The sequence below is a fragment of the Cavia porcellus genome, unplaced genomic scaffold (genome assembly GCF_034190915.1).
Source record: "Cavia porcellus strain 051 isolate PalLab524CR breed Dunkin Hartley unplaced genomic scaffold, mCavPor4.1 scaffold_47, whole genome shotgun sequence".
Classification (NCBI taxonomy): domain Eukaryota; kingdom Metazoa; phylum Chordata; class Mammalia; order Rodentia; family Caviidae; genus Cavia; species Cavia porcellus.
The window spans coordinates 431,572-455,960 of NW_026947530.1; positions in this window are offsets into that span (position 1 = coordinate 431,572).

Here is a 24,389-nt window from a genome sequence, read left to right on the forward strand (position 1 = left end):
AGGGTTCAGATTATGGTTAGGTTTACGGTTAGGGGTTAGTGTTGGGGTTAGGGTTAGGGTTAGTGTTAGGGTTAGGGTGAGTGTTAGGTATTAGTGTTAGGGTTAGCATTACAGTTAGAGGTTAATGTTAGGGTTAGGCTTAGCATTAGCATTAGGGTTAGGGTCAGAGGTTAGGGTTAGGGTGAGTGTTAAGGTTAGGGTTAGGGTTAGGGTTATGGTTATGTTTAGGTTTAGGTTTAGGGTTATCGTTAGTGTTAGGGTTAGGGTTAGAGGTTAGTGTTAGTGTTAGTGTTAGTGTTAGGCTTAGGGTTAGGGTTTATGGTTAGGGGTTAGAGTTTAAGGTTAGGGGTTAGGGTTAATGTTAGGTTTAGTTTTAATGTTAGGGTTAGTGTTAGGTTTAGGTTTAAGGCTAGGGTTAAGGTTAGTTTTAGAAGTTAGGGTTAGGGTTAGAAATATGTTTAGGGATATGGTTATAGTTAGGTTTAGGGGTTAGTGTTCGTGTTTGGGTTAGTGTTAGGGTTAGTGTTACAGTTGCGGTTAGGGTTAGGGTTAGGGATTAAGGATAGGGTTAGGATTAGTGTTAGGGTTAGGTACAGGCTTAGGGTTAAAGATTGGGTTAGGGTTAGGGTTAGTGTTAGAGTTAGGGTTAGTTTTACCTTTAGGTTTAGGTTAGGGTTAGGATTAGGTTTAGGGTTAGAGGTAGGGTTATAGGTTAGCGTTAGGGTTAGGGTTAAGATTATGGTTATGATTATGGTTAGGGTTAGCGTTAAGGTTAGTGTTAGGGTTAGAGGTTAGGGTTAGGGTTACTGTTACGGTTAGGGTTAGGGTTAGAGTTAGAGGTTAGGGTGAGTGTCAAGTTAAGTTTCGGTTTAGGGTTAAGGTTAGTGTTAGGGTTACGGTTAGGGTTAGGATTAGTGTTAGTGTTAGGGTTAGAGCTGAACAGGGTTATGGTTATGGTTAGGGTTAAGGTTATGGTTATCGTAGGGTTAGCTTTAGGGTTAGGGTTAGAGTTCAGGGTGAGGGTTAGGGTTAGAGTTAGTGTTAGTTTTAGGGTTATTGTTAGGGTTAGAGGTTAGGGTTTGGGTTAGGGTTAGGGTTATGGCTTGAGTTTAGGGTTAAGGTTAGGATTAGGGTTAAGGTTAGGGTTTGGATTACGGTTATGTTTAGGATTAGGGTTTAGGGTTAGGGTTTGTGTTAGTGTTTGGGTTAGTGTTAGTGTTAGGGTTAGGTTTGGGGTTAGGGTTACGGTTGGTTAGGGTTAGTGTTAGGCTTAGGGATAGGGTTAGTGTTACGGTTAGGGTTAGGGTTAGGGTTAATATTAGTGTTGGAGGTAAGGTTAATGTAAGAGCTTGGGTTAGGGTTAGGATAAGGCGTTAGTTCAGGATTAGGGTTAGGGTTCAGGTTGGGGTTATGGTTTTGGTTTGTTTTAGGGATAGCGTTAGGTTTAGGGTTAAGATTAGAGTTTAGTGTTAGGGTTAGGGTTTAGGGTGAGGTTTAATTTAGGGTTCCTTTCAGGGTTATGATTAGGGTTATGGTTACAGTTAGGGTTAGGGTTAGTGTTAGGGTTAGTGTTAGGGTTAAAGCAAGTTTATTGTTAGGGTAATGGGGTAAGGTTAGTGGTTATGGGTTAGGATTAGGGTTAGGGTTAGCGCTAGGCAGTGTTAGGGTTAGGGTTATCGTAGGGTTAGGGTTAAAGTTAGGGTTAGGGTTAGGGTTAGAGTTTAGGGTGAGGGTTAGGGTTAGGGTTAGTGTTAGGGTTAGTGTTATTCTTAGGGTTAGAGGCTAGTGTTATTGTTATTGTTAGGGTTAGGGCCTTAAGTGAAGGTTAGGGTTAGGGTTAGGATTAGCGTTAGGGTTAGGGTTAGGGTTCAGTTTATGGTTATGTTTAGGGTTAGTGTTTATGGTTAGGTGTTAGGGTTAAGGGTTAGGGTTTAGGGTTATTGTTAAGGTTAGTCTTAAGGTTACGGTTATGCTTAGGGTTAGAGTTAAGTTTTGGTTTAGCGGTTAGGTTTAGGCTTAGGGATAGGGTTATGGTTATGGTTATGGTTAAGTTTAGGGGTAAGTGTTAGTGTTTCGGTTAGTGTTAGGGTTAGTGTTAAGGTTTTGGTTAGGGTTAGGTTTAGGGAATAAGTTTAGGGTTAGGATTACGTGTAGGGTTAGAGATAGGGTTAGGGTCAGGTTTAGGGTTAGAGTTAGAGTTACCTTTAGCCATTAGGGTTAGGATTAGGGTTAGGTTTAGGTTTAGGTTTAGGGTTAGAGGTTAGCATTAGATTTAGTGTTAGGGTTAGTGATAGGGGTATGGTTATGTTTATGGTTAGGATTAGCGTTAGGGTTAGTGTTAGAGTTAGAGGCTAGTGTTAGGATTAGTGTTACGGTTAGGGTTAGGGTTAGAGTTAGAGGTTAGGGTGAGGGTTAAGTTAGATTTAGGATCAGGGTTAGGGTTAGGGTTTGTGTTACCGTTAGGCGTCACGTTTAGGGTTAGGATTAGGGTTAGGGTTAGGTTTAGGTTTAGGGTTAGTGGTTAGCCTTAGGGTTAGGGTTAGGATTAGAGGTTAGGGTTAGTGTTAGTGTTAGTGTTAGGGTTAGGGTTACGGTTAGGGTTAGGGTTACGTTAGGGCTCGGTTTAGCGTTACAGTTAGGGTTAGGGTTTCAGTTAGGGTTAGGTTTACGGTTAGGGTTAGAGCTAGGGTTAGTGTTAGATTTAGGGTTATGGTTAATGTTCAGGTTAACATAGGGTTAGGGTTAGGGTTAGGGTTAGAGGTTAAGGTATGGGTTAGGGTTAGAGTTAATGTTACATTTAGGGTTATTGTTAGCTTAAGAGTTTAGGGTTAGGGTTAGTGTTAAGGTTAGAGGTTAGGGTTAGGATTAGGGTTAGGGTTTCGTTTAGGGTTTGGATTACGGTTAGGTTTAGGGTTACGGGTTAGAGTTTGGGGTTAGGGTTAGGGTTAGGGTTTAGAGATAGGTTTAGGGTGATGGTTATGGTTAGGGTTACCGTCAGGGTTAGGGTTAGTGTTAAGGTTATGGTTAGGCATTAGTGTTAGGGTTAGTGTTGGGGTAGGTTTAGGATTAGGGATTAGGGTTAGTGTTAGTGTTAGGCTTAGGGTTAGGGTTAAGTTTTGGGTTAGGTTTAGGTTCAGGGTTAGAGTTAGGGTTACTGTTAGGCCTTATGGTTAGGGTTAGAATTAGTATTAGTGTTAGGGTTTGGGTTAAAGTTAGGGTTAGGGTTAGAGTTAGGTATAGGGGTTAGCGTTAGTGTTAGGGATAGGGTTAGGGTTAGGGTTAGGTTTAGGGTTATGGTTATGGTTAGGGTTAGGGTAAGCGTTAGGGTTAAGGTTAGGGTTAGGTTTACGGTTATGGTTTGGATTAGTGTTTGGTTTAGTGTTCGGGTTAGGGTTAGGGTTAGAGATTAGGGCTATGGTTAGTGTTAAGGTAAGAGTTAGGGTTAGAGTTAAATTTAGGATTCGATGTTAGATTTAGTTTTATGGTTAGGGTTATTGTTAGTGTTAGTGTTAGTTTTAGGGTTAGAATTTAGTGTTAGTGTTAGTGTTAGGGTTAGGGTTAGAATTTAGGGTTAGGGTTTGGGTTAGGGTTAGGGTTAGGTTTAGGGTAAGGGTTAAAGGTATGGGTCATGGTTATGCTTATGGTTAGGATTAGGGTTAAGGATTAGGGTTAGCATTAGATTTAGGGATAGGGCTGTGTTTAGGGATAGGGTTATGGTTAGGGTTTAGCGTTAGGGTTAGCGTTAGGGTTAGTGTAATGGTTATTGTTAGGGTTAAAGGTTAGCCTTAGGGTTAGTGTTACTGTTAGGGTTATGGTTAGAGTTAGAGATTAGGGTGAGTGTTTAAGTAATGGTTCGGCATAGGGTTTGGTTAGGGTTAGGGTTAGAGCTAAAAAGAGTTATGGTTAGGGTTACAGTTAAGGTTAGGGTTATCGTAGTGTTATGGTTATGGTTATGTTTAGGGTTAGGTTTACGGTTAGAGTTTAGGGTCAGGGTTAGGTTTAGAGTTAATGTTAGTGTTAGGGTTATTGTTAGGGTTACAGGATAGAGTTAGGGTTAGTGTTACAGTTATGGTTATAGGTTAAGGTTAAGTTTAGGATTAGGGTTAAAGTTAGGGATGGGCTTCGGGTTAGAATTAGGTTTAGGGTTAGGGTTAGGGTTAGGGTTAGTTTTAGAGTTAGGGTTCAGGTTAAGTTTAGTGTTTGGCTTAGTGTTAGGGTTAGGGTTACTGTTAGGGTTAGGGTTAGTGTTAGGGTTAGGGATAGGGTTAAGGTTAGATTTTAGGGTTATGGTTAGTGTTAAGGTTAGGGTTAGGGTTAGGTTTAAGGTTGGGGTTAGATGTTAGATTTTAGGTGTATGTTTAGGGTTATGGTTAGAGTTACTGTTAGGGCTAGAGTTTAGTGTTAGTGTTAATGTTAGGGTTAGGGTTAGGGTTAGGGTTAGAGTTTAAGGTCAGGGTTAGGGTTAGAGTTAGTGTTAAGTTTAGGGTTATTGCTAGCGTAAGAGTTTATTTTTAGGGTTAGGGTTAGCGTTAGATTTTAGAGTGAGGTTTAGGATTACGGATAGGGTTTGAGTTAGTGTTCGGATTACTGTTAGGTTTAGGGTTAGGGTTTGTGTTAGTTTAGGGTCAGTGTTAGGTGTTAGTGTTAGGGTTAGCGTAATGGTTAGAGATTATTGTTAGGGTTAAGCTTAGGGTTAGGGTACGTGTTAGGGTTAGGGGTTAGAGGTTAGGGTTAAGGTTAGGTTTAGGTTTAGGTTTAGGGTTAGTGTTATGGTTTAGTGTTAGGGTTAGGGTTTGGTTTAGGGTTATGTTTAAGGTTAGGTTTACGGTAAGTGTTATGGTTAGTGTTAGGTTTAGGGTTAGGGTTAGGGTTATGGTTATGTATTAGGGTTGGGGTTGGTTTTAGGTGTAGGGATTAGGTTTCGGTTTATTTAGGGTGAGGGTTAGGGTTAGTGTTTATGTTTGTGTTAAGGTTAGGTTTAGTGTTAGGGGTATGTGTTATGGTTATGGTTATGGTTAGGGTTAGGGATAGGGTTAGGGTTAGGGTTAGGTTTTGGGTTACTGTTAGGTTTAGGGTTAGGTTTTGGGGTAGGGTTAGGGTTAAGGATTAGGGTTAGGATTAGGGTTAGGGTTAGGCTTAGGTTTAGGGTTAGGGATTGGGTTAGGTTTAGGGCTAGGCTTTGGGTAACCATTAGGTGTCAGGGTTAGGTGTAGGATCAGGGTTAGGGTTAGGGTTAGGATTAGAGTTAGGGTTCGTGGTTAGCATTAGGGTTAGGATTAGGATTATGTTTATGGTTAGGGTTAGGGTTAGCGTTAGGATTAGGGTTAGGGTTAGAGGTTAGGGTTAGGGTTAGTGTTAAGGTTAAGATTAGGGTTAGGGTTAGTGGTTAGGGTGATGGTTACCTTAGGGCTCAGTTTAGCCTTACTGTTAAGGTTAGGGTTACGGTCAGGTTTAGGGTTAGGTTTAGATTTACGTTTAGAACTAGACAGGGTTAGAGTTAGATTTAGAGATAAGGTTAGCGTTATCGTAGTGTTAGGGTTAGGGTTAGGGTTAGGGATACGGTTACAGTTTAAGGTCAGGTTTAAGGCTAGAGTTAGTATTTGCTTTAGGGTTATTGTTAGTGTAAATGTTTAGGGTTATGTTTAGGATTAAGGTTAGGGTTAGAGGTTTAGCTTAGGTTTAGTATTAGTGTTAGGGTGTTGGTTAGGGTTCAGATTATGGTTAGGTTTATGGTTAGGGGTTAGTGTTGGGGTAAGGGTTATGGTTAGTGTTAGGGTTAGGGTGAGTGTTAGGTATTAGTGTTAGGGTTAGCATTACAGTTAGAGGTTAATGTTAGGGTTAGGCTTAGCATTAGCGTTAGGGTTAGGGTCAGAGGTTAGGGTTAGGGTGAGTGTTAAGGTTAGGGTTAGGGTTAGGGTTATGGTTATGTTTAGGTTTAGGTTTAGGGTTAGCGTTAGTGTTAGGGTTAGGGTTAGAGGTTAGTGTTAGTGTTAGGGTTTGGGTTAGGCTTAGGGTTAGGGTTTATGTTTAGGGGTTAGAGTTTAAGGTTAGGGGTTAGGGTTAATGTTAGGTTTAGTTTTAATGTTAGGGTTAGTGTTAGGTTTAGGGTTAGGGCTAGGGTTAAGGTTAGTTTCAGAAGTTAGGGTTAGGGATAGGAATATGTTTAGGGATATGGTTATAGTTAGGTTTAGGTGTTAGTGTTCGTGTTTGGGTTAGTGTTAGGGTTAGTGTTACAGTTGTGGTTAGGGTTAGGGTTAGGGATTAAGGATAGGGTTAGGATTAGTGTTAGGGTTAGGTACCGGCTTAGGGTTAAAGATTGGGTTAGGGTTAGGGTTAGTGTTAGAGTTAGGGTTAGTTTTACCTTTAGGTTTAGGTTAGGGTTAGGATTAGGTTTAGGGTTAGAGTTAGGGTTATGGGTTAGCTTTAGGGTTAGGGTTAAGATTATGGTTATGATTATGGTTAGGGTTAGCGTTAAGGTTAGTGTTAGGGTTAGAGGTTAGGGTTAGGGTTACTGTTACGGTTAGGGTTAGGGTTAGAGTTAGAGGTTAGGGTGAGTTTCAAGTTAAGTTTCACTTTAGGGTTAAGGTTAGTGTTAGGGTTATGGTTAGGGTTAGGGTTAAGGTTATGGTTATCGTAGGGTTAGGTTTAGGGTTAGGGTTAGAGTTCAGGGTGAGGGTTAGGGTTAGAGTTAGTGTTAGTTTTAGGGTTATTGTTAGGGTTAGAGGTTAGGGTTTGGGTTAGGGTTAGGGTTATGGCTTGAGGTTAGGGTTAGGGTTAAGATTAGGGTTAAGGTTAGGGTTTGGATTACGGTTATGTTTAGGATTAGGGTTTAGGGTTAGGGTTTAGGGTTAGGGTTAGTGTTAGTGTTTGGGTTAGTGTTAGTGTTAGGGTTAGGTTTGGGGTTAGGGTTACGGTTGGTTAGGGTTAGTGTTAGGCTTAGGGATAGGGTTAGTGTTACGGTTAGGGTTAGGGTTAGGGTTAATATGAGTGTTGGAGGTAAGGTTAATGTAAGAGCTAGGCTTAGGGTTAGGATAAGGCGTTAGTTCAGGATTAGGGTTAGGGTTCAGGTTGGGGTTATGGTTTTGGTTTGTTTTAGGGATAGCGTTAGGTTTAGGGTTAAGATTAGAGTTTAGTGTTAGGGTTAGGGTTTAGGGTGAGGTTTAATTTAGGGTTCCTTTCAGGGCTATGATTAGGGTTATGGTTACAGTTAGGGTTAGGGTTAGTGTTAGGGTTAGTGTTAGGGTTAAAGCAAGTTTATTGTTAGGGTAATGGGGTAGGGTTAGTGGTTATGGGTTAGCGCTAGGCAGTGTTAGGGTTAGGGTTATCGTAGGGTTAGGGTTAAAGTTAGGGTTAGGGTTAGGGTTAGAGTTTAGGGTCAGGGTTAGGGTTAGGGTTAGTGTTAGGGTTAGGGTTATTCTTAGGGTTAGAGGCTAGTGTTATTGTTATTGTTAGGGTTAGGGCCTTAAGTGAAGGTTAGGGTTAGGGTTAGGATTAGCGTTAGGGTTAGGGTTAGGGTTCAGGTTAGGGTTATGTTTAGGGTTAGTGTTTATGGTTAGGTGTTAGGGTTAAGGGTTAGGGTTTAGGGTTATTGTTAAGGTTAGTCTTAAGGTTACGGTTATGCTTAGGGTTAGAGTTAAGTTTTGGTTTAGCGGTTAGGTTTAGGCTTAGGGATAGGGTTATGGTTATGGTTATGGTTAAGTTTAGGGGTAAGTGTTAGTGTTTCGGTAAGTGTTAGGGTTAGTGTTAAGGTTGGGGTTAGGCTTAGGTTTAGGGAATAAGTTTAGGGTTAGGATTAGGTGTAGGGTTAGAGATCGGGTTAGGGTCAGGTTTAGGGTTAGAGTTAGAGTTACCTTTAGCCATTAGGGTTAGGATTAGGGTGAGGTTTAGGTTTAGGTTTAGGGTTAGAGGTTAGCATTAGATTTAGTGTTAGGGTTAGTGTTAGTGTTAGTGTTAGGGTTATGGTTATGTTTATGGTTAGGATTAGCGTTAGGGTTAGGGTTAGAGTTAGAGGCTAGGGTTAGGATTAGTGTTACGGTTAGGGTTAGGGTTAGAGTTAGAGGTTACGGTGAGGCTTAAGTTAGATTTAGGATCAGGGTTAGGGTTAGGGTTTGTGTTACCGTTAGGCGTCACGTTTAGGGTTAGGATTAGGGTTAGGGTTAGGTTTAGGTTTAGGGTTAGTGGTTAGCGTTAGGGTTAGGGTTAGGATTAGAGGTTAGGGTTAGTGTTAGTGTTAGTGTTAGGGTTAGGGTTACGGTGAGGGTTAGGGTTACGTTAGGGCTCGGTTTAGCGTTACAGTTAGGGTCAGGGTTACAGTTAGGGTTAGGTTTACGGTTAGGGTTAGAGCTAGGGTTAGTGTTAGATTTAGGGTTATGGTTAATGTTCAGGTTAACATAGGGTTAGGGTTAGGGTTAGGGTTAGAGTTTAAGGTATGGGTTAGGGATAGAGTTAATGTTACATTTAGGGTTATTGTTAGCTTAAGAGTTTAGGGTTAGGGTTAGTGTTAAGGTTAGAGGTTAGGGTTAGGATTAGGGTTAGGGTTTCATTTAGGGTTTGGATTACGGTTAGGTTTAGGGTGACGGGTTAGAGTTTGGGGTTATGGTTAGGGTTAGGGTTTAGAGATAGGTTTAGGGTGATGGTTATGGTTAGGGTTACGGTCAGGGTTAGGGTTAGTGTTATGGTTATGGTTAGGCATTAGTGTTAGGGTTAGTGTTGGGGTAGGTTTAGGGTTAGGGATTAGGGTTAGTGTTAGTGTTAGGCTTAGGGTTAGGGTTAAGGTTTGGGTTAGGTTTAGGTTCAGGGTTAGAGTTAGGGTTACTGTTAGGCCTTATGGTTAGGGTTAGAATTAGTATTAGTGTTAGGGTTTGGGTTAAAGTTAGCGTTAGGGTTAGAGTTAGGTATAGGGTTTAGCGTTAGTGTTAGCGATAGGGTTAGGGTTAGGGTTAGGTTTAGGGTTATGGTTATGGTTAGCGTTAGGGTAAGCGTTAGGGTTAAGGTTAGGGTTAGGTTTACGGTTATGGTTTGGATTAGTGTTTGGTTTAGTGTTCGGGTTAGGGTTAGGGTTAGAGATTAGGGCTATGGTTAGTGTTAAGGTAAGAGTTAGGGTTAGAGTTAAATTTAGGATTCGATGTTAGATTTAGTTTTATGGATAGGGTTATTGTTAGTGTTAGTGTTAGTTTTAGGGTTAGAATTTAGTGTTAGTGTTAGTGTTAGGGTTAGGGTTAGAATTTAGGGTTAGGGTTTGGGTTAGGGTTAGGGTTAGGTTTAGGGTAAGGGTTAAAGGTATGGGTTATGGTTATGCTTATGGTTAGTATTAGGGTTAAGGATTAGGGTTAGCATTAGATTTAGGGTTAGGGCTGTGTTTAGGGATAGGGTTATGGTTAGGGTTTAGCGTTAGGGTTAGGGTTAGGGTTAGTGTAATGGTTATTGTTAGGGTTAAAGGTTAGCCTTAGGGTTAGTGTTACTGTTAGGGTTATGGTTAGAGTTAGAGATTAGGGTGAGTGTTTAAGTAATGGTTCGGCATAGGGTTAGGTTAGGGTTAGGGTTAGAGCTAAAAAGGGTTATGGTTAGGGTTACAGTTAAGGTTAGGGTTATCGTAGGGTTATGGTTATGGTTATGTTTAGGGTTAGGGTTACGGTTAGAGTTTAGGGTCAGGGTTAGGTTTAGAGCTAATGTTAGTGTTAGGGTTATTGTTAGGGTTACAGGATAGAGTTAGGGTTAGTGTTACAGTTATGGTTATAGGTTAAGGTTAAGTTTAGGATTAGGGTTAAGGTTAGGGATGGGTTTCGGGTTAGAATTAGGTTTAGGTTTAGGGTTAGGTTTAGGGTTAGGGTTAGGGTTAGTTTTAGAGTTAGGGTTCAGGTTAAGTTTAGTGTTTGGCTTAGTGTTAGGGTTAGGGTTACTGTTAGGGTTAGGGTTAGTGTTAGGGTTAGGGATAGGGTTAAGGTTAGATTTTAGGGTTATGGTTAGTGTTAAGGTTAGGGTTAGGGTTAGGTTTAAGGTTGGGGTTAGATGTTAGGTTTTAGGTGTATGTTTAGGGTTATGGTTAGAGTTACTGTTAGGGCTAGAGTTTAGTGTTAGTGTTAATGTTAGGGTTAGGGTTAGGGTTAGGGTTAGAGTTTAAGGTCAGGGTTAGGGTTAGAGTTAGTGTTAAGTTTAGGGTTATTGCTAGCGTAAGAGTTTATTTTTAGGGTTAGGGTTAGCGTTAGATTTTAGAGTGAGGTTTAGGATTACGGATAGGGTTTGAGTTAGTGTTCGGATTACTGTTAGGTTTAGGGTTAGGGTTAGTGTTAGTTTAGGTTCAGTGTTAGGTGTTAGTGTTAGGGTTAGCGTAATGGTTAGAGATTATTGTTAGGATTAAGCTTAGGGTTAGGGTAAGTGTTAAGGGTTAGGAGTTAGAGGTTAGGGTTAAGGTTAGGTTTAGGTTTAGGGTTAGGGTTAGTGTTATGGTTTAGTTTTAGGGTTAGGGTTTGGTTTAGGGTTATGTTTAAGGTTAGGTTTACGGTAAGTGTTATGGTTAGTGTTAGGTTTAGGGTTAGGGTTAGGGTTATGGTTATGTATTAGGGTTGGGGTTGGTTTTAGGTGTAGGGATTAGGTTTCGGTTTATTTAGGGTGAGGGTTAGGGTTATTGTGTATGTTTGTGTTAAGGTTAGGTTTAGTGTTAGGGGTATGTGTTATGGTTATGGTTAGGGTTAGGGATAGGGTTAGGGTTAGGGTTAGGTTTTGGGTTACTGTTAGGTTTAGGGTTAGGTTTTGGGGTAGGGTTAGGGTTAAGGATTAGGGTTAGGATTAGGGTTAGTGTTAGGCTTAGGTTTAGGGTTAGGGATTGGGTTAGGTTTAGGGTTAGGGTTTGGGTAACCATTAGGCGTCAGGGTTAGGTGTATGATCAGGGTTAGGGTTAGGGTTTGGATTAGAGTTAGGGTTCGTGGTAAGCATTAGGTTTAGGATTAGGATTATGTTTATGGTTAGGGTTAGGGTTAGCATTAGGGTTAGGGTTAGGGTTAGAGGTTAGGGTTAGGGTTAGTGTTAAGGTTAAGATTAGGGTTAGGGTTAGTGGTTAGGGTGATGGTTACCTTAGGGCTCGGTTTAGCCTTACGGTTAAGGTTAGGGTTACGGTCAGGGTTAGGGTTAGGTTTAGATTTACGTTTAGATCTAGACAGGGTTAGAGTTAGATTTAGGGATAAGGTTAGGGTTATCATAGGGTTAGGGTTAGTGTTAGGGTTAGGGATACGGTTACAGTTTAAGGTCAGGGTTAAGGCTAGAGTTAGTGTTTGCTTTAGGGTTATTGTTAGTTTAAATGTTTAGGGTTACGGTTAGGATTAAGGTTAGCATTAGAGGTTTAGCTTAGGTTTAGTATTAGTGTTAGGGTGTTGGTTAGGGTTCAGATTATGGTTAGGTTTACGGTTAGGGGTTAGTGTTGGGGTTAGGGTTAGGGTTAGTGTTAGGGTTAGGGTGAGTGTTAGGTATTAGTGTTAGGGTTAGCATTACAGTTAGAGGTTAATGTTAGGGTTAGGCTTAGCATTAGCATTAGGGTTAGGGTCAGAGGTTAGGGTTAGGGTGAGTGTTAAGGTTAGGGTTAGGGTTAGGGTTATGGTTATGTTTAGGTTTAGGTTTAGGGTTATCGTTAGTGTTAGGGTTAGGGTTAGAGGTTAGTGTTAGTGTTAGTGTTAGTGTTAGGCTTAGGGTTAGGGTTTATGGTTAGGGGTTAGAGTTTAAGGTTAGGGGTTAGGGTTAATGTTAGGTTTAGTTTTAATGTTAGGGTTAGTGTTAGGTTTAGGTTTAAGGCTAGGGTTAAGGTTAGTTTTAGAAGTTAGGGTTAGGGTTAGAAATATGTTTAGGGATATGGTTATAGTTAGGTTTAGGGGTTAGTGTTCGTGTTTGGGTTAGTGTTAGGGTTAGTGTTACAGTTGCGGTTAGGGTTAGGGTTAGGGATTAAGGATAGGGTTAGGATTAGTGTTAGGGTTAGGTACAGGCTTAGGGTTAAAGATTGGGTTAGGGTTAGGGTTAGTGTTAGAGTTAGGGTTAGTTTTACCTTTAGGTTTAGGTTAGGGTTAGGATTAGGTTTAGGGTTAGAGGTAGGGTTATAGGTTAGCGTTAGGGTTAGGGTTAAGATTATGGTTATGATTATGGTTAGGGTTAGCGTTAAGGTTAGTGTTAGGGTTAGAGGTTAGGGTTAGGGTTACTGTTACGGTTAGGGTTAGGGTTAGAGTTAGAGGTTAGGGTGAGTGTCAAGTTAAGTTTCGGTTTAGGGTTAAGGTTAGTGTTAGGGTTACGGTTAGGGTTAGGATTAGTGTTAGTGTTAGGGTTAGAGCTGAACAGGGTTATGGTTATGGTTAGGGTTAAGGTTATGGTTATCGTAGGGTTAGCTTTAGGGTTAGGGTTAGAGTTCAGGGTGAGGGTTAGGGTTAGAGTTAGTGTTAGTTTTAGGGTTATTGTTAGGGTTAGAGGTTAGGGTTTGGGTTAGGGTTAGGGTTATGGCTTGAGTTTAGGGTTAAGGTTAGGATTAGGGTTAAGGTTAGGGTTTGGATTACGGTTATGTTTAGGATTAGGGTTTAGGGTTAGGGTTTGTGTTAGTGTTTGGGTTAGTGTTAGTGTTAGGGTTAGGTTTGGGGTTAGGGTTACGGTTGGTTAGGGTTAGTGTTAGGCTTAGGGATAGGGTTAGTGTTACGGTTAGGGTTAGGGTTAGGGTTAATATTAGTGTTGGAGGTAAGGTTAATGTAAGAGCTTGGGTTAGGGTTAGGATAAGGCGTTAGTTCAGGATTAGGGTTAGGGTTCAGGTTGGGGTTATGGTTTTGGTTTGTTTTAGGGATAGCGTTAGGTTTAGGGTTAAGATTAGAGTTTAGTGTTAGGGTTAGGGTTTAGGGTGAGGTTTAATTTAGGGTTCCTTTCAGGGTTATGATTAGGGTTATGGTTACAGTTAGGGTTAGGGTTAGTGTTAGGGTTAGTGTTAGGGTTAAAGCAAGTTTATTGTTAGGGTAATGGGGTAAGGTTAGTGGTTATGGGTTAGGATTAGGGTTAGGGTTAGCGCTAGGCAGTGTTAGGGTTAGGGTTATCGTAGGGTTAGGGTTAAAGTTAGGGTTAGGGTTAGGGTTAGAGTTTAGGGTGAGGGTTAGGGTTAGGGTTAGTGTTAGGGTTAGTGTTATTCTTAGGGTTAGAGGCTAGTGTTATTGTTATTGTTAGGGTTAGGGCCTTAAGTGAAGGTTAGGGTTAGGGTTAGGATTAGCGTTAGGGTTAGGGTTAGGGTTCAGTTTATGGTTATGTTTAGGGTTAGTGTTTATGGTTAGGTGTTAGGGTTAAGGGTTAGGGTTTAGGGTTATTGTTAAGGTTAGTCTTAAGGTTACGGTTATGCTTAGGGTTAGAGTTAAGTTTTGGTTTAGCGGTTAGGTTTAGGCTTAGGGATAGGGTTATGGTTATGGTTATGGTTAAGTTTAGGGGTAAGTGTTAGTGTTTCGGTTAGTGTTAGGGTTAGTGTTAAGGTTTTGGTTAGGGTTAGGTTTAGGGAATAAGTTTAGGGTTAGGATTACGTGTAGGGTTAGAGATAGGGTTAGGGTCAGGTTTAGGGTTAGAGTTAGAGTTACCTTTAGCCATTAGGGTTAGGATTAGGGTTAGGTTTAGGTTTAGGTTTAGGGTTAGAGGTTAGCATTAGATTTAGTGTTAGGGTTAGTGATAGGGGTATGGTTATGTTTATGGTTAGGATTAGCGTTAGGGTTAGTGTTAGAGTTAGAGGCTAGTGTTAGGATTAGTGTTACGGTTAGGGTTAGGGTTAGAGTTAGAGGTTAGGGTGAGGGTTAAGTTAGATTTAGGATCAGGGTTAGGGTTAGGGTTTGTGTTACCGTTAGGCGTCACGTTTAGGGTTAGGATTAGGGTTAGGGTTAGGTTTAGGTTTAGGGTTAGTGGTTAGCCTTAGGGTTAGGGTTAGGATTAGAGGTTAGGGTTAGTGTTAGTGTTAGTGTTAGGGTTAGGGTTACGGTTAGGGTTAGGGTTACGTTAGGGCTCGGTTTAGCGTTACAGTTAGGGTTAGGGTTTCAGTTAGGGTTAGGTTTACGGTTAGGGTTAGAGCTAGGGTTAGTGTTAGATTTAGGGTTATGGTTAATGTTCAGGTTAACATAGGGTTAGGGTTAGGGTTAGGGTTAGAGGTTAAGGTATGGGTTAGGGTTAGAGTTAATGTTACATTTAGGGTTATTGTTAGCTTAAGAGTTTAGGGTTAGGGTTAGTGTTAAGGTTAGAGGTTAGGGTTAGGATTAGGGTTAGGGTTTCGTTTAGGGTTTGGATTACGGTTAGGTTTAGGGTTACGGGTTAGAGTTTGGGGTTAGGGTTAGGGTTAGGGTTTAGAGATAGGTTTAGGGTGATGGTTATGGTTAGGGTTACCGTCAGGGTTAGGGTTAGTGTTAAGGTTATGGTTAGGCATTAGTGTTAGGGTTAGTGTTGGGGTAGGTTTAGGATTAGGGATTAGGGTTAGTGTTAGTGTTAGGCTTAGGGTTAGGGTTAAGTTTTGGGTTAGGTTTAGGTTCAGGGTTAGAGTTAGGGTTACTGTTAGGCCTTATGGTTAGGGTTAGAATTAGTATTAGTGTTAGGGTTTGGGTTAAAGTTAGGGTTAGGGTTAGAGTTAGGTATAGGGGTTAGCGTTAGTGTTAGGGATAGGGTTAGGGTTAGGGTTAGGTTTAGGGTTATGGTTATGGTTAGGGTTAGGGTAAGCGTTAGGGTTAAGGTTAGGGTTAGGTTTACGGTTATGGTTTGGATTAGTGTTTGGTTTAGTGTTCGGGTTAGGGTTAGGGTTAGAGATTAGGGCTATGGTTAGTGTTAAGGTAAGAGTTAGGGTTAGAGTTAAATTTAGGATTCGATGTTAGATTTAGTTTTATGGTTAGGGTTATTGTTAGTGTTAGTGTTAGTTTTAGGGTTAGAATTTAGTGTTAGTGTTAGTGTTAGGGTTAGGGTTAGAATTTAGGGTTAGGGTTTGGGTTAGGGTTAGGGTTAGGTTTAGGGTAAGGGTTAAAGGTATGGGTCATGGTTATGCTTATGGTTAGGATTAGGGTTAAGGATTAGGGTTAGCATTAGATTTAGGGATAGGGCTGTGTTTAGGGATAGGGTTATGGTTAGGGTTTAGCGTTAGGGTTAGCGTTAGGGTTAGTGTAATGGTTATTGTTAGGGTTAAAGGTTAGCCTTAGGGTTAGTGTTACTGTTAGGGTTATGGTTAGAGTTAGAGATTAGGGTGAGTGTTTAAGTAATGGTTCGGCATAGGGTTTGGTTAGGGTTAGGGTTAGAGCTAAAAAGAGTTATGGTTAGGGTTACAGTTAAGGTTAGGGTTATCGTAGTGTTATGGTTATGGTTATGTTTAGGGTTAGGTTTACGGTTAGAGTTTAGGGTCAGGGTTAGGTTTAGAGTTAATGTTAGTGTTAGGGTTATTGTTAGGGTTACAGGATAGAGTTAGGGTTAGTGTTACAGTTATGGTTATAGGTTAAGGTTAAGTTTAGGATTAGGGTTAAAGTTAGGGATGGGCTTCGGGTTAGAATTAGGTTTAGGGTTAGGGTTAGGGTTAGGGTTAGTTTTAGAGTTAGGGTTCAGGTTAAGTTTAGTGTTTGGCTTAGTGTTAGGGTTAGGGTTACTGTTAGGGTTAGGGTTAGTGTTAGGGTTAGGGATAGGGTTAAGGTTAGATTTTAGGGTTATGGTTAGTGTTAAGGTTAGGGTTAGGGTTAGGTTTAAGGTTGGGGTTAGATGTTAGATTTTAGGTGTATGTTTAGGGTTATGGTTAGAGTTACTGTTAGGGCTAGAGTTTAGTGTTAGTGTTAATGTTAGGGTTAGGGTTAGGGTTAGGGTTAGAGTTTAAGGTCAGGGTTAGGGTTAGAGTTAGTGTTAAGTTTAGGGTTATTGCTAGCGTAAGAGTTTATTTTTAGGGTTAGGGTTAGCGTTAGATTTTAGAGTGAGGTTTAGGATTACGGATAGGGTTTGAGTTAGTGTTCGGATTACTGTTAGGTTTAGGGTTAGGGTTTGTGTTAGTTTAGGGTCAGTGTTAGGTGTTAGTGTTAGGGTTAGCGTAATGGTTAGAGATTATTGTTAGGGTTAAGCTTAGGGTTAGGGTACGTGTTAGGGTTAGGGGTTAGAGGTTAGGGTTAAGGTTAGGTTTAGGTTTAGGTTTAGGGTTAGTGTTATGGTTTAGTGTTAGGGTTAGGGTTTGGTTTAGGGTTATGTTTAAGGTTAGGTTTACGGTAAGTGTTATGGTTAGTGTTAGGTTTAGGGTTAGGGTTAGGGTTATGGTTATGTATTAGGGTTGGGGTTGGTTTTAGGTGTAGGGATTAGGTTTCGGTTTATTTAGGGTGAGGGTTAGGGTTAGTGTTTATGTTTGTGTTAAGGTTAGGTTTAGTGTTAGGGGTATGTGTTATGGTTATGGTTATGGTTAGGGTTAGGGATAGGGTTAGGGTTAGGGTTAGGTTTTGGGTTACTGTTAGGTTTAGGGTTAGGTTTTGGGGTAGGGTTAGGGTTAAGGATTAGGGTTAGGATTAGGGTTAGGGTTAGGCTTAGGTTTAGGGTTAGGGATTGGGTTAGGTTTAGGGCTAGGCTTTGGGTAACCATTAGGTGTCAGGGTTAGGTGTAGGATCAGGGTTAGGGTTAGGGTTAGGATTAGAGTTAGGGTTCGTGGTTAGCATTAGGGTTAGGATTAGGATTATGTTTATGGTTAGGGTTAGGGTTAGCGTTAGGATTAGGGTTAGGGTTAGAGGTTAGGGTTAGGGTTAGTGTTAAGGTTAAGATTAGGGTTAGGGTTAGTGGTTAGGGTGATGGTTACCTTAGGGCTCAGTTTAGCCTTACTGTTAAGGTTAGGGTTACGGTCAGGTTTAGGGTTAGGTTTAGATTTACGTTTAGAACTAGACAGGGTTAGAGTTAGATTTAGAGATAAGGTTAGCGTTATCGTAGTGTTAGGGTTAGGGTTAGGGTTAGGGATACGGTTACAGTTTAAGGTCAGGTTTAAGGCTAGAGTTAGTATTTGCTTTAGGGTTATTGTTAGTGTAAATGTTTAGGGTTATGTTTAGGATTAAGGTTAGGGTTAGAGGTTTAGCTTAGGTTTAGTATTAGTGTTAGGGTGTTGGTTAGGGTTCAGATTATGGTTAGGTTTATGGTTAGGGGTTAGTGTTGGGGTAAGGGTTATGGTTAGTGTTAGGGTTAGGGTGAGTGTTAGGTATTAGTGTTAGGGTTAGCATTACAGTTAGAGGTTAATGTTAGGGTTAGGCTTAGCATTAGCGTTAGGGTTAGGGTCAGAGGTTAGGGTTAGGGTGAGTGTTAAGGTTAGGGTTAGGGTTAGGGTTATGGTTATGTTTAGGTTTAGGTTTAGGGTTAGCGTTAGTGTTAGGGTTAGGGTTAGAGGTTAGTGTTAGTGTTAGGGTTTGGGTTAGGCTTAGGGTTAGGGTTTATGTTTAGGGGTTAGAGTTTAAGGTTAGGGGTTAGGGTTAATGTTAGGTTTAGTTTTAATGTTAGGGTTAGTGTTAGGTTTAGGGTTAGGGCTAGGGTTAAGGTTAGTTTCAGAAGTTAGGGTTAGGGATAGGAATATGTTTAGGGATATGGTTATAGTTAGGTTTAGGTGTTAGTGTTCGTGTTTGGGTTAGTGTTAGGGTTAGTGTTACAGTTGTGGTTAGGGTTAGGGTTAGGGATTAAGGATAGGGTTAGGATTAGTGTTAGGGTTAGGTACCGGCTTAGGGTTAAAGATTGGGTTAGGGTTAGGGTTAGTGTTAGAGTTAGGGTTAGTTTTACCTTTAGGTTTAGGTTAGGGTTAGGATTAGGTTTAGGGTTAGAGTTAGGGTTATGGGTTAGCTTTAGGGTTAGGGTTAAGATTATGGTTATGATTATGGTTAGGGTTAGCGTTAAGGTTAGTGTTAGGGTTAGAGGTTAGGGTTAGGGTTACTGTTACGGTTAGGGTTAGGGTTAGAGTTAGAGGTTAGGGTGAGTTTCAAGTTAAGTTTCACTTTAGGGTTAAGGTTAGTGTTAGGGTTATGGTTAGGGTTAGGGTTAAGGTTATGGTTATCGTAGGGTTAGGTTTAGGGTTAGGGTTAGAGTTCAGGGTGAGGGTTAGGGTTAGAGTTAGTGTTAGTTTTAGGGTTATTGTTAGGGTTAGAGGTTAGGGTTTGGGTTAGGGTTAGGGTTATGGCTTGAGGTTAGGGTTAGGGTTAAGATTAGGGTTAAGGTTAGGGTTTGGATTACGGTTATGTTTAGGATTAGGGTTTAGGGTTAGGGTTTAGGGTTAGGGTTAGTGTTAGTGTTTGGGTTAGTGTTAGTGTTAGGGTTAGGTTTGGGGTTAGGGTTACGGTTGGTTAGGGTTAGTGTTAGGCTTAGGGATAGGGTTAGTGTTACGGTTAGGGTTAGGGTTAGGGTTAATATGAGTGTTGGAGGTAAGTTAATGTAAGAGGTAGGCTTAGGGTTAGGATAAGGCGTTAGTTCAGGATTAGGGTTAGGGTTCAGGTTGGGGTTATGGTTTTGGTTTGTTTTAGGGATAGCGTTAGGTTTAGGGTTAAGATTAGAGTTTAGTGTTAGGGTTAGGGTTTAGGGTGAGGTTTAATTTAGGGTTCCTTTCAGGGCTATGATTAGGGTTATGGTTACAGTTAGGGTTAGGGTTAGTGTTAGGGTTAGTGTTAGGGTTAAAGCAAGTTTATTGTTAGGGTAATGGGGTAGGGTTAGTGGTTATGGGTTAGCGCTAGGCAGTGTTAGGGTTAGGGTTATCGTAGGGTTAGGGTTAAAGTTAGGGTTAGGGTTAGGGTTAGATTTTAGGGTCAGGGTTAGGGTTAGGGTTAGTGTTAGGGTTAGGGTTATTCTTAGGGTTAGAGGCTAGTGTTATTGTTATTGTTAGGGTTAGGGCCTTAAGTGAAGGTTAGGGTTAGGGTTAGGATTAGCGTTAGGGTTAGGGTTAGGGTTCAGGTTAGGGTTATGTTTAGGGTTAGTGTTTATGGTTAGGTGTTAGGGTTAAGGGTTAGGGTTTAGGGTTATTGTTAAGGTTAGTCTTAAGGTTACGGTTATGCTTAGGGTTAGAGTTAAGTTTTGGTTTAGCGGTTAGGTTTAGGCTTAGGGATAGGGTTATGGTTATGGTTATGGTTAAGTTTAGGGGTAAGTGTTAGTGTTTCGGTAAGTGTTAGGGTTAGTGTTAAGGTTGGGGTTAGGCTTAGGTTTAGGGAATAAGTTTAGGGTTAGGATTAGGTGTAGGGTTAGAGATCGGGTTAGGGTCAGGTTTAGGGTTAGAGTTAGAGTTACCTTTAGCCATTAGGGTTAGGATTAGGGTGAGGTTTAGGTTTAGGTTTAGGGTTAGAGGTTAGCATTAGATTTAGTGTTAGGGTTAGTGTTAGTGTTAGTGTTAGGGTTATGGTTATGTTTATGGTTAGGATTAGCGTTAGGGTTAGGGTTAGAGTTAGAGGCTAGGGTTAGGATTAGTGTTACGGTTAGGGTTAGGGTTAGAGTTAGAGGTTAGGGTGAGGCTTAAGTTAGATTTAGGATCAGGGTTAGGGTTAGGGTTTGTGTTACCGTTAGGCGTCACGTTTAGGGTTAGGATTAGGGTTAGGGTTAGGTTTAGGTTTAGGGTTAGTGGTTAGCGTTAGGGTTAGGGTTAGGATTAGAGGTTAGGGTTAGTGTTAGTGTTAGTGTTAGGGTTAGGGTTATGGTTAGGGTTAGGGTTACGTTAGGGCTCGGTTTAGCGTTACAGTTAGGGTCAGGGTTACAGTTAGTGTTAGGTTTACGGTTAGGGTTAGAGCTAGGGTTAGTGTTAGATTTAGAGTTATGGTTAATGTTCAGGTTAACATAGGGTTAGGGTTAGGGTTAGGGTTAGAGGTTAAGGTATGGGTTAGGGTTAGAGTTAATGTTACATTTAGGGTTATTGTTAGCTTAAGAGTTTAGGGTTAGGGTTAGTGTTAAGGTTAGAGGTTAGGGTTAGGATTAGGGTTAGGGTTTCATTTAGGGTTTGGATTACGGTTAGGTTTAGGGTGACGGGTTAGAGTTTGGGGTTATGGTTAGGGTTAGGGTTTAGAGATAGGTTTAGGGTGATGGTTATGGTTAGGGTTACGGTCAGGGTTAGGGTTAGTGTTATGGTTATGGTTAGGCATTAGTGTTAGGGTTAGTGTTGGGGTAAGTTTAGGGTTAGGGATTAGGGTTAGTGTTAGTGTTAGGCTTAGGGTTAGGGTTAAGGTTTGGGTTAGGTTTAGGTTCAGGGTTAGAGTTAGGGTTACTGTTAGGCCTTATGGTTAGGGTTAGAATTAGTATTAGTGTTAGGGTTTGGGTTAAAGTTAGGGTTTGGGTTAGAGTTAGGTATAGGGTTTAGCGTTAGTGTTAGCGATAGGGTTAGGCTTAGGGTTAGGTTTAGGGTTATGGTTATGGTTAGCGTTAGGGTAAGCGTTAGGGCTAAGGTTAGGGTTAGGTTTACGGTTATGGTTTGGATTAGTGTTTGGTTTAGTGTTCGGGTTAGGGTTAGGGTTAGAGATTAGGGCTATGGTTAGTGTTAAGGTAAGAGTTAGGGTTAGAGTTAAATTTAGGATTCGATGTTAGATTTAGTTTTATGGTTAGGGTTATTGTTAGTGTTAGTGTTAGTTTTAGGGTTAGAATTTAGTGTTAGTGTTAGTGTTAGTGTTAGGGTTAGAATTTAGGGTTAGGGTTTGGGTTAGGGTTAGGGTTAGGTTTAGGGTAAGGGTTAAAGGTATGCGTTACGGTTATGCTTATGGTTAGGATTAGGGTTAAGGATTAGGGTTAGCATTAGATTTAGGGTTAGGGTTGTGTTTAGGGATTGGGTTATGGTTAGGGTTTAGCGTTAGGGTTAGGGTTAGGGTTAGTGTAATGGTTATTGTTAGGGTTAAAGGTTAGCCTTAGGGTTAGTGTTACTGTTAGGGTTATGGTTAGAGTTAGAGATTAGGGTGAGTGTTTAAGTAATGGTTCGGCATAGGGTTAGGTTAGGGTTAGGGTTAGAGCTAAAAAGGGTTATGGTTAGGGTTACAGTTAAGGTTAGGGTTATCGTAGGGTTATGGTTATGGTTATGTTTAGGGTTAGGGTTACAGTTAGAGTTTAGGGTCAGGGTTAGGTTTAGAGTTAATGTTAGTGTTAGGGTTATTGTTAGGGTTACAGGATAGAGTTAGGGTTAGTGTTACAGTTATGGTTATAGGTTAAGGTTAAGTTTAGGATTAGGGTTAAGGTTAGGGATGGGTTTCGGGTTAGAATTAGGTTTAGGTTTAGGGTTAGGTTTAGGGTTAGGGTTATGGTTAGTTTTAGAGTTAGGGTTCAGGTTAAGTTTAGTGTTTGGCTTAGTGTTAGGGTTAGGGTTACTGTTAGGGTTAGGGTTAGTGTTAGGGTTAGGGATAGGGTTAAGGTTAGATTTTAGGGTTATGGTTAGTGTTAAGGTTAGGGTTAGGGTTAGGTTTAAGGTTGGGGTTAGATGTTAGGTTTTAGGTGTATGTTTAGGGTTATGGTTAGAGTTACTGTTAGGGCTAGAGTTTAGTGTTAGTGTTAATGTTAGGGTTAGGGTTAGGGTTAGGGTTAGAGTTTAAGGTCAGGGTTAGGGTTAGAGTTAGTGTTAAGTTTAGGGTTATTGCTAGTGTAAGAGTTTATTTTTAGGGTTAGGGTTAGCGTTAGATTTTAGAGTGAGGTTTAAGATTACAGATAGGGTTTGAGTTAGTGTTTGGATTACTGTTAGGTTTAGGGTTAGGGTTTGTGTTAGTTTAGGGTCAGTGTTAGGTGTTAGTGTTAGGGTTAGCGTAATGGTTAGAGATTATTGTTAGGGTTAAGCTTAGGGTTAGGGTAAGTGTTAGGGTTAGGGGTTAGAGGTTAGGGTTAAGGTTAGGTTTAGGTTTAGGTTTAGGGTTAGTGTTATGGTTTAGTGTTAGGGTTAGGGTTTTGTTTAGGGTTATGTTTAAGGTTAGGTTTACGGTAAGTGTTATGGTTAGTGTTAGGTTTAGGGTTAGGGTTAGGGTTATGGTTATGTATTAGGGTTGGGGTTGGTTTTAGGTGTAGGGATTAGGTTTCGGTTTATTTAGGGTGAGGGTTAGGGTTAGTGTTTATGTTTGTGTTAAGGTTAGGTTTAGTGTTAGGGGTATGTGTTATGGTTATGGTTATGGTTAGGGTTAGGGATAGGGTTAGGGTTAGGGTTAGGTTTTGGGTTACTGTTAGGTTTAGGGTTAGGTTTTGGGGTTGGGTTAGGGTTAAGGATTAGGGTTAGGATTAGGGTTAGGGTTAGGCTTAGGTTTAGGGTTAGGGATTGGGTTAGGTTTAGGGCTAGGCTTTGGGTAACCATTAGGCGTCAGGGTTAGGTGTAGGATCTGGGTTAGGGTTAGGGTTAGGATTAGAGTTAGGGTTCGTGGTTAGCATTAGGGTTAGGATTAGGATTATGTTTATGGTTAGGGTTAGGGTTAGCGTTAGGATTAGGGTTAGGGTTAGAGGTTAGGGTTAGGGTTAGTGTTAAGGTTAAGATTAGGGTTAGGGTTAGTGGTTAGGGTGATGGTTACCTTAGGGCTCGGTTTAGCCTTACGGTTAAGGTTAGGGTTACGGTCAGGGTTAGGGTTAGGTTTAGATTTACGTTTAGAACTAGACAGGGTTAGAGTTAGATTTAGGGATAAGGTTAGCGTTATCGTAGTGTTAGGGTTAGGGTTAGGGTTAGGGATACGGTTACAGTTTAAGGTCAGGTTTAAGGCTAGAGTTAGTATTTGCTTTAGGGTTATTGTTAGTGTAAATGTTTAGGGTTATGTTTAGGATTAAGGTTAGGGTTAGAGGTTTAGCTTAGGTTTAGTATTAGTGTTAGGGTGTTGGTTAGGGTTCAGATTATGGTTAGGTTTACGGTTAGGGGTTAGTGTTGGGGTAAGGGTTATGGTTAGTGTTAGGGTTAGGGTCAGTGTTAGGTATTAGTGTTAGGGTTAGCATTACAGTTAGAGGTTAATGTTAGGGTTAGGCTTAGCATTAGCGTTAGGGTTAGGGTCAGAGGTTAGGGTTAGGGTGAGTGTTAAGGTTAGGGTTAGGGTTAGGGTTATGGTTATGTTTAGGTTTAGGTTTAGGGTTAGCGTTAGTGTTAGTGTTAGGGTTAGAGGTTAGTGTTAGTGTTAGGGTTTGGGTTAGGCTTAGGGTTAGGGTTTATGTTTAGGGGTTAGAGTTTAAGGTTAGGGGTTAGGGTTAATGTTAGGTTTAGTTTTAATGTTAGGGTTAGTGTTAGGTTTAGGTTTAGGGCTAGGGTTAAGGTTAGTTTCAGAAGTTAGGGTTAGGGATAGGAATATGTTTAGGGATATGGTTATAGTTAGGTTTAGGTGTTAGTGTTCGTGTTTGGGTTAGTGTTAGGGTTAGTGTTACAGTTGTGGTTAGGGTTAGGGTTAGGGATTAAGGATAGGGTTAGGATTAGTGTTAGGGTTAGGTACAGGCTTAGGGTTAAAGATTGGGTTAGGGTTAGGGTTAGTGTTACAGTTAGGGTTAGTTTTACCTTTAGGTTTAGGTTAGGGTTAGGATTAGGTTTAGGGTTAGAGTTAGGGTTATGGGTTAGCTTTAGGGTTAGGGTTAAGATTATGGTTATGATGATGGTTAGGGTTAGCGTTAAGGTTAGTGTTAGGGTTAGAGGTTAGGCTTAGGGTTACTGTTACGGTTAGGGTTAGGGTTAGAGTTAGAGGTTAGGGTGAGTTTCAAGTTAAGTTTCAGTTTAGGGTTAAGGTTAGTGCTAGGGTTATGGTTAGGGTTAGGATTAGTGTTAGTGTTAGGGTTAGAGCTAAACAGGGTTATGGTTATGGTTAGGGTTAAGGTTATGGTTATCGTAGGGTTAGGTTTAGGGTTAGGGTTAGAGTTCAGGGTGAGGGTTAGGGTTAGAGTTAGTGTTAGTTTTAGGGTTATTGTTAGGGTTAGAGGTTAGGGTTTGGGTTAGGGTTAGGGTTATGGCTTGAGGTTAGGGTTAGGGTTAGGATTAGGGTTAAGGTTAGGGTTTGGATTACGGTTATGTTTAGGATTAGGGTTTAGGGTTAGGGTTTAGGGTTAGGGTTAGTGTTAGTGTTTGGGTTAGTGTTAGTGTTAGGGTTAGGTTTGGGGTTAGGGTTACGGTTGGTTAGGGTTAGTGTTAGGCTTAGGGATAGGGTTAGTGTTACGGTTAGGGTTAGGGTTAGGGTTAATATGAGTGTTGGAGGTAAGGTTAATGTAAGAGCTAGGCTTAGGGTTAGGATAAGGCGTTAGTTCAGGATTAGGGTTAGGGTTCAGGTTGGGGTTATGGTTTTGGTTTGTTTTAGGGATAGCGTTAGGTTTAGGGTTAAGATTAGAGTTTAGTGTTAGGGTTAGGGTTTAGGGTGAGGTTTAATTTAGGGTTCCTTTCAGGGTTATGATTAGGGTTATGGTTACAGTTAGGGTTAGGGTTAGTGTTAGGGTTAGTGTTAGGGTTAAAGCAAGTTTATTGTTAGGGTAATGGGGTAGGGTTAGTGGGTATGGGT